Raw genomic sequence first — 7,860 nt, 5'->3', positions numbered from 1 at the left:
ACGGTTTCGATGACAATGCTCTATAAGAACGTCAGTGCAATGATGGTTTATGAAATTGTATGCTGGTGATTTTGAACTCAATGACACTCCTCAGTCAGAGAGGTCCATTGAGTATGATAATGACAAAGGTAGTGATTCAGTCAAATCCAAGTCATGAAACACGAAATTGCACAAACATTAAACATCCATCATTTGGGACCAGCAAATAGCGTAGTGTAACAGGGTAATGTTGTTGGACTCTCATATAGTCGATTGTTGTTCAAATCCCAGACCTGGCAGCTAAAACTCATGCCAGGGTTGTGTATGTGCATGTGCAAGATCCCAAGAGGAGGATGGGAAGAAGGAACTGTGGCATCCTGCCTGGGAGTTGGTGTCTCACTTTCTGTCTCTCCATCTCTCTGGCAAATGAATGCACCATATAGCAAAAATCTCTGTTAAAAAAAAAAATCATCATTAAAGCATTCACGACCTCCCAAAGAAGCTGGATACATAAGCAAGCTTGACATTTGGACTCCTCAGAACTCAAAGAAGTTCATTTGGCAGCACATATAGACATCTGTGATATACTCACTAAACATGAGGAAAACTTTTATTTTAAGGGAGCCATAACTGATGATAAGAAGTGGATTGTTTATAGCACTGTGGTGTCCAAATGGTCTTAGTCTGGATGTCCTGATTTGCCTCAAATTACATCGAAAGCAGACCTTCTTTTAAGTAAAGTTATGCTCTCAATGGGGTGATATTTTAAAAGTGTCATGTTTTTCGAGCTCCTATCAAGGAAACCAAACAATTGATCTAAATGTGTACTGTTGGCAGTTGGACAGTTTGAATGAATCCATCATCCAGAAACGTCCAGAGCTCATTGATTATAAAGGAGTTGTGTCCCATCATGACAATGTGAGACCACACAGGAGTTTGACCACCCATCAAAAAATCACTGGAGCTTGGAAGGCTTGTGTTGCCACACCCACCATACTGGCCTGACCTTAGGCCATCAGACTTTCACTTGTCTCACTCTCTTCAAACCTCCTGGGAACCAGCAGTTAGCGTAATAGCTATGTCACTGGACTCCCACGTAGTCGACCGCGGTTTGCATCCTGGACCCGGTGGCTTAAAACTCACGCTGGGAAATAGGTTAGTATTCTGTTCAAATAGTAGGTACGTGAATCCATTGACAGCTCAAGACAGGACAAAAATCCTTAAAACCGGACAACAAAGCTTAGAAGAAAAGCAGCAATATTTTAGTCGTCATAGAATGCTGTTTCATCAGTTCAGTCTCATGTACTTAACAATAGATACCAGACACAATGTGGGAGAAGGGTGGGAGATGGCAGAGGGTGAGATAGGGAATCAAGGATGGGAAAAAAGGCAAAATATACAGAAAACAAGAAATGGAAAATTATGTGTTGACAATAACACATATGTTGATGTGCTTGATTGAGCCAATATGCAGTGTACTGTGAATAGAAAAATCTCATTTTGTATGCTATAATGATGTACAGTGAATGCATGTAAATAAATAAATAAAAATAAATTTAAAAAAGAAAAAAATATTAAAAAAATAAACAGAAAATTAAAGTTAAATAAAATAATTCTTAAAAACAAACAAACAAACAAAAACAAAAACAAAACAAACAAAAGAAAAAACTCACGCCAGGTGCGTGTGCCTGCGTGCCCAAGATCCTGAGAGGAGAATGGAGGAGAAGGGGTTGCGGCGTGGCCATCCCCTCTAGGGGGTGATTTCTTGCTTTCTGTCTCTATGTCTCTCTCTGTCTGTCTGGCAAGTGCATGCGCCCTATAGTGAAAACCTCTCCTTACGTCGTAACGTTCAGTTCAGGTAAGGTTGTAATTCAGCACATCGTTCAGTTTTCTGCCAATGAAGGCAGGTCCTTGTATGAATGAGGAATTATGAAGTTCACTGAAAGATGGTAAAGGTTATCAAACAAAGAAGGTAAAATAGCATTGATTTACCTTTGTTCTTTATATAAAAAAATGACCTTTGAAAAACAAAATTATGTGTCATGAATTTTCTGACAAAATAATAACTTTTCTATGGAAATTTATTTTTATTCATTAACTTTGTATCCAGCAAATATATTATACTCATTTATTAACTAATGATTTTGTTCAGTTTTCCTTAATACATTATATACCTTTCTATATTCTATCAATAATTAGATTTGTTTTAGTTCAAATTTTCATGCTTTTATTCTTCTTTAAAATCCATAACTTAGAGACCAGCAGATGACATAATGGTTATGTTGCTGGACTTCCATGTAGTCCACTACAGTTAGGGTCCTGAACCAGGCAACTTGAAACTCAGGCTGGGCACATGTGTGCATGCCAAATATATTGAGAAGGGACTCCCCCTGGGAGTGATTTCTTGCTTTCTGTCTCTCTGTCTCTCTCCATCTCTCTGGTGAGCACACATGCTCTATAGCAAAAAACAATCTCTCTCAAATGTGTATAACCCATTGTCTTTATTAACATTTTGAATAAAATAAATCAATTTTTTTTTCTTGATCTCAATTACAGAAAGAGAAGTTTTAATACTTTTTCAATTCATAGGCTGATGAGTGTAGAAAATATCTGAGAGGGATCGACAGATGGCCTAATGGTTACATCACTGGACTCCCATGTTATTGATTATGGATCAAGTCCCAGATTTGGCAGCTTAAAACTCACGCTGGGCACATATGTGTGTGTGTGTGTGTCCAAACCCTGAGAGAAGAATGGAGGAGATGGGGTTATGGAGTGGCCACCTCCCTTGGAGAGGGGGGTTGATTACTCACTTTCTATCTCTCTGTCTCTCTGCTGAGCACACATTCTATAGCAAAATCTCTAAAAAATAATAAATAAATAAATAAATAAATAAATAAATAAATAAATGTAAAACAAGAAAGAAAGATATCTGACAAAGTTTCTATTGTTGATCTCTTCTTAAATTTACTGTAGATTTATCTTGAAATCATAAATTGGCAACATCAAATTGTAAAATTTGTGCAACTTCTAAAAAGATAAGACTAAAGTTAGTGAATATTTTCCAAAACCTACCCATTATCAGTATTCTTTATTAGTCACTAGCTTTATTTAGAGAAATCAAATGGTAACAATATACAAAGGAGAAGATTAAGGATATACATTATAATGTCAAAGGAAAAATATTGAGACATAAAGTATTAGATAAGGAGTCACCCAGTGACAGGGTCATTAAGGTAGCTCAATCACACACAGCCAGCTTTGCAGTTTGAGTTCTAGGCTGTTGACTTGAAAACATGCCAGGTGCATGTGAGTTTATTTCCAAAATCCTTAAAGGAGAGAAAAATGAAGGAGAAGGGATTGTGGTAAGACTATCCCCTATGGGGTTGTGGATGAGAAAACATTTCCTGTCTCACTCCAGTGAGCACACATGCCCTCTGGCAAATTTTTTTTATATATATATATATATGAGCTATCATTTATTCTTTAAGCAGTGACAAGTGACCAGTGAATTTGTAAAGTCTAAGACTAGTCAAGTAAATACAAAATTTGCTGAAAACTTAGTTTCGTATTGTAAATGCAGCCATTTTGGTTAGAACTCTGATATAAGAAAGTACAGGATAAGATGGCAAGTTCAAGGGAACCAGCAGTTAGCGTAATGGCTATGTCGCTGGACTCCCACGTAGTCGACCGCGGTTCGCGTCTCGGACCCGGTGGCTTAAATCTCACGCCGGGCGCGTGTGCGTACGTGCCCAAGATCCTGAGAGGAGAATGGAGGAGAAGGGATTGCGGTGTGACCATCCCCCCTGGGGGGTGATTTCTCGCTTTCTGTCTCTATGTCTCTCTCTGTCTGTCTGGCGAGCGCACGTGCCCTATAACGAAAACCTCTCCAAAAAAAAAAAGATGGCAAGTTCAAGAACGAACAAAATAGTTCACCTGTATTAAGGCAAAGAAAAAGTACAATTTCTGGTTAGATACCAGAAGAATTGAGAAATTAAGTAATTAGAACAAATCAGTACCTCACTCATTAAATATTAAGGAAGTAATTTAGGCCATTATAACAACTTTCTTTCTCAAGAGTGTGTACTGTAAGCTTAAATTTAAAATGACAATGATATATTACATCATCAGAAAACACAGGGTGCATTTTTGAATGGAAAAACATTTTTAAAAAAATGACTTTTCCAAAGACCTAATAGAAAAGAGAAAAACTCACCTCTTCTGGAAGAAAGCATGAATTTGAGTCATGAATTGGTAATGGTTTCAGATCCACAAAATAAAGATGCAACTATGAAGCTATGACAGAGATGAGCAGGTGAAGAAGGCATCCCTGGTCTTGTTGATGGCAACTGCAGGAGGTTGAGGTGATCTCACTGTAGGAGCCAGGTATCAACAGCAAAGGGATCACAACAAAGAGCACTGTGATTGACAAGGAGTAACAACTCTTCCACAAAGGTCTCGCCTGAGGGTGGCTTGACTACTGTGGGAATGCTGGGTCCACAAAAGGAGAGAGAGAAAATCTGGCAGGTCTGCCTTATTTCAACTGACACTCCACTGATCCTATAGCCAACCATGAGGTGTTTACACACCTTGTGTTTCATGGCTAGAGAACAGCAGAGAGAATAACAAATGACTAACCACATACTGATGGCAGCCCACGATTAGCCAAAAAAAAGCACTTTATTTCTCCACGTCAAAGGACAGAGCTCATTTTTGTAGCACAGACAAAGAAACACTTGTTTTCTGAGTCCAGAAGTTTATAAACCTTCTTCAGAAGAGTGAGAGACACAGCGATTTTAAAGAAGGAAAAATTATTATAGAAAGAAATACATGGAAGTTTGGAAAGGGTGAGTAACCCTGGAAATGGAAACGATTATGCCATTTTCCCTCAGGTTTAACTCACAGACAAGAAAAATAAAATGTGAAGACTGAGAATACTAGAAAGGTTTCATAGACTAAATGTCTTTAAGTGAATTTACTTCTGGTGGTTTGCTTTCAGTCTGTGTTAATAGTAAAATTAGTGATTTATCCTTTTGGTCTACTTTCTGTCAACTAAAGGTGTTTGAGTCATTAGCATAGAAGGATTATTATCTCTATTCATATTTTACCTTTTTTTTTTTCTTTGAAAAGTGCTTTTTGCTATTGGGCACATGCACTTCCAGAAAGACAGACAGAGACAGAGAGACAGAAAGAAATCACCACCCAAGGAGATGGCCACACCACAATCCCTTGTCCTCCATTCTCTTCTTGGGATCTTGGGCACACATGCACATGTGCCTGGCATGAGTTTAAGCCACTGGGTATGGACTCAAACTGTGGTCAATTACCTGGGAGTCCACCGATATAAACATTATTCCATCTACTGGCCCCCTATTCTATCTTTTTAAATCCTAGGCTCAAAGAGCACAACTGAAGTCTAAGGGTGAATATATGACAGATTCTAAATATTAAAATTAATAACATACTATAATACATTTTAAATATATTAAACAATATAGTACTGGGATCAGCAGATGGCTTAGTGGTTATGTAACTGGACTCCCACATGGCCAACCACAGTTCGAGTCCCAGACCCAGTGACTTAAAAATCATGCCAGGCTCATGTACGTGTGTGTCCTTATCTCAAGAGGAGAATGGAGGAAAAGGGATTGTGGCCTGGCCATCCTTCCTGCCGTGATTCTTCACTTTTTTCCTCTCTGCATCTTTTTGTCTCTCTAGCATTAAGAGACATGGAGATACAAAAATCTCACTAAAAAATAAAATAAAAATCCTACTACACCCCATCGTGCAGCAAATGTACAGTAAATGTTTTTGGCATTATGGTGGTTAATTCAAAATGACTTTATAAAATAAATTGCATTGAAAACACAGTTATAGGGGGACCAGCAGGTGGCCTGGGGCTTAAGGTGCTGGACACTCCCACATGGCCGATCAGGGTTCCAGTTCCAGACCTGGTGGCTTGCTTTCTCACTTTCTCTCTCTCTCTCTCTCTCTGTCTGTCTCTCTATGGTCAAATTACAATAGATAAATGAATAAATAAAATTAAAAATAAATAATTCTTTTAAAAATACAGCTACAGGAATGTCACCTGGTTTATTTATCTAACCTGAATCATCTTACTGTCTATCATTGATCATTCTCATTTTTATAATATACCTAAGTTGAACATATGGACACCCAAACAGGGCAGTAAAAATTATCAAATATTTTAATTTTCAGTGTTCTTTTTTTTATTTTTTTTAATTTTTTTTAATTTTAATTTTCAGTGTTCTTTTTTTTTATTTTTTTTTATTTTTTTTATTTTTATTATTATCATAATCTTCTTTATATTACATTGGATTACATATAACTTTACAGTGTATTACATTGTTTTTTCAAAAGGGAATGCCATGCATGTCAGTCAGTACAGAGATAATTTTCAGTTTTCTGAAAGACCAAAAAGTAGAATATTAATTTAACACAGAGTGCATTAGAGTAAGCATATCTCACTAGTGGATTATTAGACAAGATGAGACACATGTGGTTTCCTTAGATGGTTCTCAAGTGTCTGTCTTATGTATTACATATAATAATGTGTGCATTACATCATAGTCCAAGTAACTGAAGTTGATTTTTTAAGTGTCAATTAATTTAACCAGGTAGAATGATTCCACCAATTAATTAGAGGTTATTTTAAATTGCAGTGTGCTTTCAATACAGAATCTTTAATTCCTCCACTAGGTGTCACTACCTGGCATGAAGGATTGCTCTTGGGGCCATCAATACCTCTGTTTTTGCTGCCCCTGACAACTTCCCATAAAGCTGGGACTAAGTTCCTTATTCCCTTGAGTAAGAAAGGAAGCAAAATCTATTAACAGAGTTTGAGCACACTGTTTTTTGTGAATAATTATTTCAGATTTAACTTTAAGTAAACATGCTGTAAGAATGCAATATTCTTACGAGCAAGAGGGGAATAGAAAGTCCTGACACAACTTGCAAAGTCACATAGATATAACTGAATACCTACTCAAATATTAAAAAAAAAGACAAAAGAAAAAACTGTCTTTTAATGATAGTTATTACAAAGAAATTACACAGACTAGGGGATTATCTTTTTATGTAGTATCATTTTTCACTATATATCTGATATCAGTTGGACATGACTTGACCTTATTTAATAGCAGCTGTAAGTAGAACCACTGTATGCTATCCATAAATTTTTAACACTAGTGCTCTCAAATTCAGTAAATTTCTTAATACTTCTCAAAAAAACGGAAGTGTTTCCTTAAAGGTTTAGCATGTCTTTGAAGATATAGAGAACCATTGTGTGGGAGAAAATGAAAAGATGACTAGGAAATAACACAATGGAAAATTATCATCATATTTCGCTTTTTTTTTTTTTTGAGAGATTTTTGCTATTGGGCGCATGCACTCTCCAGAGAGACAGTAAACAAGAAATCAACCCCTATGGGGAATGGCCACTGTCCCGTCCTGCGGGACCATGGAACAGGTTCCTTGGGGGAGGGAGTGAGAGATGGGACAAACACACGCACACACACTACGAGGTGCTGGTCAAGTTGTCGTCTTCCGTCTACTTCCGTTTATTCAGGAAAAATGGCGAGTTATATACAGCTGGTGGGAACCAATTGGTTGCCCAAAATGCAAATGAAATACAACAGCATGAACCATTCATTGATGTGGGTGTATCTCTCCCGTTGCCTAGAAACCCAACCACTTCCGGGGAGAACGGTTGGTCACATGATTTCTGAGAAACGATTTGCTCAGTGAGGAAGTGAAGCCTAATGGTTTCAAGATGGCGGATAGCTCGAGATGGCTTCTGTATGCAGTGCTCGCCACAGGCCACAGCACAATCTTTTCTCCTACAATCCCTTCTCTGAGGTC

The sequence above is a fragment of the Tupaia chinensis genome, unplaced genomic scaffold (assembly GCF_000334495.1).
Source record: "Tupaia chinensis unplaced genomic scaffold, TupChi_1.0 Scaffold000486_1, whole genome shotgun sequence".
NCBI lineage: Eukaryota > Metazoa > Chordata > Mammalia > Scandentia > Tupaiidae > Tupaia > Tupaia belangeri.
This window is presented reverse-complemented; position numbering follows the sequence as displayed.